The sequence below is a fragment of the Hemitrygon akajei genome, chromosome 7 (genome assembly GCF_048418815.1).
Source record: "Hemitrygon akajei chromosome 7, sHemAka1.3, whole genome shotgun sequence".
In the NCBI taxonomy this organism is placed as follows: domain Eukaryota; kingdom Metazoa; phylum Chordata; class Chondrichthyes; order Myliobatiformes; family Dasyatidae; genus Hemitrygon; species Hemitrygon akajei.
Window position 1 is genome coordinate 142,781,403 of NC_133130.1, and position 6,383 is coordinate 142,787,785.

Sequence of the window (6,383 nt, forward strand, 5' to 3'; positions counted from 1 at the left end):
TCTGCTTTTAAGAGACTCTATAGATCTATCCTGACGGTGCACCGTAAACCCGTTGATCGGAATTGCTGCATCCTGTATGGAAGGAGTTAACCAGGATTCTGTGAAAAACAGAGCATCCATGGTCCTAATGTCCCTCTGATTCAGTATACTATCTCAGATCATTGATTTCCTGAATCGGCAGCTTGTCTATTGTTAATAAGCACCATCTATTTATCCCTATTGTCTACAATATCCAGTGGTAGGTAAAATTGATGGCACTTAACTGTGAGATATTCCAGGTCTGGTGAGGAGAATTAGTATATTTGTGCACCAAGAAGAATTGATCATGAGGCATACTTCTGCACCTATGGTTTTGAGAGACTCAGTAGATCTATCCTGATGGTGTAAGTTAAACCCGTCTGTCATGGTCCCCATTGTTAATCCCCTATCTTGCCTCTAATTTCCTTTGATTATGCCCTGATTCCAATCATTAATTTCCCATTTCCTGCTAATTTGCTTGATGACAGCACACCTGGTCTCCATCAAGAACTACAGTATAAGAACCCTGGCTTCACAAGCACTGATTGCCAGTTCATTGGTCTGTTCCCATGTGATAACTTTGTTTCTTGACCGCTTAGAACCATTAGTTCTAAGTTCAGTTCCAGTTTCAAGATATTCCATGAAAACCCCATCTCCGTGTTAAGACTCCATATCAGAGCTCCGCATCAAGATTCCCCCACTTTACTGTGCAACGTTCACGTCTGTGCCAGCATCCCAACTCAATCTCCGTGCCTGTGTCCTACACTTGGGTTCGTTTCCTTCGCTCCTTGCAACAGAACAAATTGGCCCCAATGAACCCAGTGGACACGAATCCCCTGCAACAAGCCCTCGCCATCCAGGGCTCCCTACTGGGCCTGCATGATCAGCTGCTCCGGGATGTCATGGAGAACCTCCGTTCCCTGTCAGTGAACGTAAAAAAGGTCAGTGAACAGTTCGACCGAGTATCCGCTCATCTTACCCCGTCCACTTCGGGAACACTGTCTGACCAGCCCGGACGGCCTGTAGTGGCAATGCCCTATGTGTCGACAACATGACTGCTAAGAGAGCCGCGCGTACCTGAACCAGAACCCTACACTGGGGATCTGGGGAAGTGCCGGGGTTTCTGCTGCAATGCTCCTTGGTGTTCGAGCAGCAGTCATCCACATACAACACGGACAGATTAAAGTTAGATAACATTATGGGGTTGCTGCGAGGAAGTGCCTTCGTGTGGGCCACAGCGATTTGGGATAGGCAGCCAGAGACCTGCTCTTCGTTCCCTACCTTCATCTCAGAAATGAGGAAGGTTTTTGACCATCCTGTCCACGGTAAAGATGCCGCTAAGCGTATACTCACCCTCCATCAGGGCTCACGCAGTGTTGCTGAATACTCCGTGGAGTTTCGGACGATAGCGGCCGATTTGGGGTGGAATGATGATGCACTCCAGGAGGTATTTCGACAAGGCCTCTGTGACATGGTAAAGGACGATTTGATGGCTAGGGATGACACTAACAGCCTGGATTCGTTGATTTCCCTAGCCACCAAGCTGGACAACCGACTCTGAGTATGTCAGAAAGAGGGGACTGGTCGTCCTACACCTTTGCTCACTCCACGGCACACTTTACCACCGTCTCCCAGCCCTAGCCTCTCTCTTCCACCTTCTCCTAGAATAGCTCCCAATCAGATCATTTCCACCACCCTGGGAGAGGAACCAGTGCAGCTGGGATGGAACCATCTTTCTCCCACAGAGCGACTCCGGAGATTAAGAGCAGGGGATTACCTCTATTGTGGTCAGTCTGGCCATTTTTGTGCTACCTGTCCCCTTCGGCCAAAGAAGGAAGGCTCGCCCGTAGAAAGGGGGATCCTGGTGAGCCAGACAACATTGCCTTCGGTTCCCAGAAACCGGATGCTGATTCTAGCAATTTTATGTTACAATAAACAATCCCTGCCTCTGTCTGCTCTCGTGGACTCCAGTGCAGAGGGCAATCCTCTGGATGAAGACATAGCTTCCCAAGCCAGAATTCCTCGGGAGCCGCTGAGTGCCCCTCTGGAGGCCCTGGCACTGGACGGCAGACTTCTGGCCCTGGTCACACACTGCACACCACCCCTGTCTCTAATTCTCTCTGAAAATCATTGGGAGCAGGTACAATTTAACTTAATTTTATCCCTTCAAGGTCCTATAGTTCTTGGGTATCCCTGGTTGGTCCACCATAATCCTCACATTGACTGGTCTACTGGGAAGATAGCCAGCTGGAGCCTGTTCCATCACTCCACTTGTCTACAATCGGCCCTTTCCCCTGTGAAAGTGACCGCGACCTCGTCTGCTGCTGAAATCCCGACCTATCCAAGGTTCCAGCAGAGTACCACGATCTGGGAGAAGTATTCAGCAAATAACAGGCCCTTTCCCTGCCACCACACAGCCTTTATGATTGTGCAATCAACCTTCCTCCCAGATCCCCTCTACCCACCAGTCAGCTGTGTAACTTGTCCCGGCCAGAAAAGGAGGCAATGGAGGCGTACTTAAATGAATCTCTCGTGGCGGGCATTATCCAGCCTTCATCCTCCCCTACTGGCACAGGTTTCTTCTTTGGGAAAGAAGGACGGCTCACAGTGCACCTTCATCGACTATCGGGTTCTAAATCATATAACCATAAAGAACAAGTATCCACTGCCCCTCATAAACTCCGCTTTCGAACCACTTCATGGAGCCACCACCTTCTCCAAGTTGGACCTACGAAGCGCCTACCATTTGGTCGGAATAAGGGAGGGAGACGAGTGGAAAACGGCATTCAATACACATCCATACCACTTTGAATACATGGTCATGCCATTCAGTTTCACCAATGTTCCCGCCATCTTCCAAGGCCTGACTAACGATGTCCCAAGAGACCTTATTAACCATTTTGTGTTTGTTTATCCGGATGACATCCTAATCTTCTCCAGCAGTTTCCAGGAACACACCCATCACGTCCGTCAGGTTCTACAGAGGCTTTGGGAGAACAAATTATGTGTTAAAGCTGAGAAGCGTGAGTTCCATGTCCCTTCAGTCAGCTTCTTAGGGTACATCATCGAGAGCGGGCGAGTGAGAGCGGATCCCGAGAGGATCCGGGCAGTAGTGGAGTGTCCAAGACTCACGACACACGAGCAACTCCAGCAATTTCTGGGTTTACGAACTTCTATCGCCAGTTCATCAGGATTATAGTCGGGTGGTGGCGCCCCTTACCCAACTCACCTCACCTATGACCCCGTTTCACTGGGACCCCGACGCTGACTCAGCGTTCTCAGAGCTGAACAGATGTTTCATGTCAGCTCCCATCCTGGTCCAACCAGACCCCTCTTGTCAATTCATTGTGGAGGTCGACGCCTCCGACTCTGGGGTGGGAGTGGTCCTCTCGCAGCGTTCAGGCCCTGATCAGAAACTTCATCCTTGTACCTTCTTCTCTCACCGGCTGTCCACCGCCGAGCGAAAATACAATGTAGGGAACCAGGAGTTACTGGCGGTCAAATTTGCTTTGGAGGAGTGGAGGCACTGACTGGAGGGAGTGGAACATCCATTTATCATCTGGACTGATCAAAAGAACCTTGCATATATCCAAACCACCAAATGCCTGAATTCCCGCCAGGCCCGTTGGGCACTTATTTTAGTCGGTTCAGATTTACGCTCACCTGTCCTCCGGGCTCCAAGAACAGGAAGCCTGATGCCCTCTGCCATCAATACATTTCCAAGGAGGGCCTTTCCAACACCGAGACCAACCTTCCGCCATCCTGTGTAGTGGGTGCCCTCACCTGGGAGATCGAGGGCCATTGTCAAAGAGGCTCAATGGACTCAGCCAGACCCAGGCAACGGACCCTCCAATCGCCTCTTTGTGCCCGATTCCATTCAATCTCTTCAGTGGGGGCACACGTCTCGTTTCGCCTGCCATCCCAGGATCGATCGGTCTCTGTCCCTCGGAAGAGACATTTCTGGTGGCTCTTCATGGATGCTGACACCCGTTCCTTTGTCTCTGCCTGTTCTGTTTGTGCTGGTGGAAAAGCCTCCCACTGACCACTTGCTGGATTGCTCATCCCCTACCTGTTCCGTGCCGCCTTTGGTCACATATTGCGCTGGACTTCGTTATAGGACTATCTGCTTCACATACTCAACGTGGTGGATCGCTTCTTCCAAAGCTATGCACTTTGTAGCCCTTCCCAAACACCCTGCAGCTCGTGAAACAGCTGACCTTCTCACCAATCACGTCTTCCACCTTCACGGGATTCCCTCAGACATTATTTCTGACTGGGGCCCCCAATTCATCTCTCAAGTTTGGAGATCATTTTGTCAAGCACTTGGAGCCTCAGTAAATCTATCATCCAGCTTTCATCTGCACACGAACAGGAAAACAGAGCGAGCTAACCAAGATTTGGAAGCAGCACTGCACTGCGTAACCGCCAACAACCCGTCATCCTGGAGCACCCATCTCATTTTGGTACAGTACGACCACAACTCCCTGGTCAGCACCACCACCGGAATGTCTCCCTTTGAATACTCCCTCAGTTACCAACCCCCTCTGTCCTCTGCTCATGAAGATGATATTGCTGTGCCTTCTGTTCAGGCCCATACCCGCTGGTGCCGCAAGATCAGGAAAGACACACGCGGCCCTGCTCCACTCAGAGGACCGCAACCAGGGGATTGCCGATCACCATTGGGTTCCTGCACCTGATTATCAGCCTGGGCAGAAGGTTTGGCTCTCATCTAAAGACATCCCGCTCAAGAATGATCCCAAGAAACTCGCCCCCTACTTCCAGGGACCATTCGAGATTGATGGTATTATCAACCCCTCAGCGGTCTGACTCAAACTGCCCAAATCTATACACATCCATCCTACATTCCACATTTCCCAATTGAAGCTGGTATCTGTCAACCATTTGTGCCCTCCTGCTGAACATCCTCCACCTGCCCAGATCATTGATGACCACCCAGCGTACACTGTCCGACGATTACTGGATGGGCACCGCTGAGGCAGGGGCCTCCAATATCTGGTCAAATGGGAGGGATATGGCCCAGAGGAACATTTCTGGATTCCCTGCTCCTTCATCTTGGACCATTCCCTCATCCGTGCTTTCCATCGGGGCAATCTGGACTAGCCTGGTGGATCGCCTGGAGGCTCCTGTTGAGGGGAGGGGGGTACTGTCATGGTCCCAATCGTTTATTCCCTACCTTGCTCCTAATTTCTGTTGATTGTGCCAAACTTCTGACCGTTAATTCCCCAATTGCTTCTAATTTGCTTTGATGACGTGGTTTCCATCAAGAGCTGCAGTATAAGAACCCTGGTGTCACAACCACTAGTTGCCAGTTCGTATTTCTGCTTTTGCACATTTTTAAAAATCTATTCAATATACGTAATTGATTTTCCTGTTCACTTATTATGTTTTATATTATTATTATTATTATTATTATTATTATTATTATTATTATTATTATTATTATTATTATTATTATTATTATTATTATTTTATTTTCTCTCTCTTCTAGATTATGAATTGCATTGAACTGCCGATGCTAAATTAACAAATTTCACATCACATGACAGTGATAATAAACCTGATTCTGATTCCAATTCTCTGGTAATACACTAATTTAAATTTATCAAAATAATTAAGCTGGTAGCATACACGGCAAATTATTGAATTACCCAAAATGTTTAACCTGAAGTTTTGGACAGGTATATGGAGCTCAGAAAAATAGAGGGCTATGGGTAGCCCGAGGTAATTTCTCAGGTAAGGACATATTCGGCACAACTTTGTGGGCCGAAGGGCCTGTATTGTGCTGCAGGTTTTCTATGTTTCTAACTTCCTTTTCAAAGAAGATTTTGATGCAAGGAAATATATAAAATATTTATTTTGAATTTCTTATTTTTACATTGAAGGACCTGCTTATTTTCAACTGATACATTTATCTTAAGAGATATAGAGAGACACAAGCCCTGCTTTGGGTATAGTTTAGAGTTAGGGTATATTGCGAATATTAACTTCACCAGCAGCCAATCTTCAAACATGAATGTGGACTGTCATTTAATTTGAAATGCAGCCCTGGACAATAATTTCCTGGAGCTGTGGACACCAGATGATTGAAAACCCAAACAACGCTGATTAACATTTAATTTGGGTGTCAGTGTGGGTGCGACGAAGGAGGTGTGTGAAAAATATGTGTAATTCAAAGGAAGTATTGTAGATACATTGTAACTACAGAATTGTCCTGGTGTTACCTTTGATCTTTAGCATATTAAATGTCATGTAATATTGGGTCGAAAAGGCCGCTTCCTCCAAGACTGTCTCATTTTGTTGAATAAAATACTTCTGTATGCACGAGACACAAAGTGCTGAGTTCC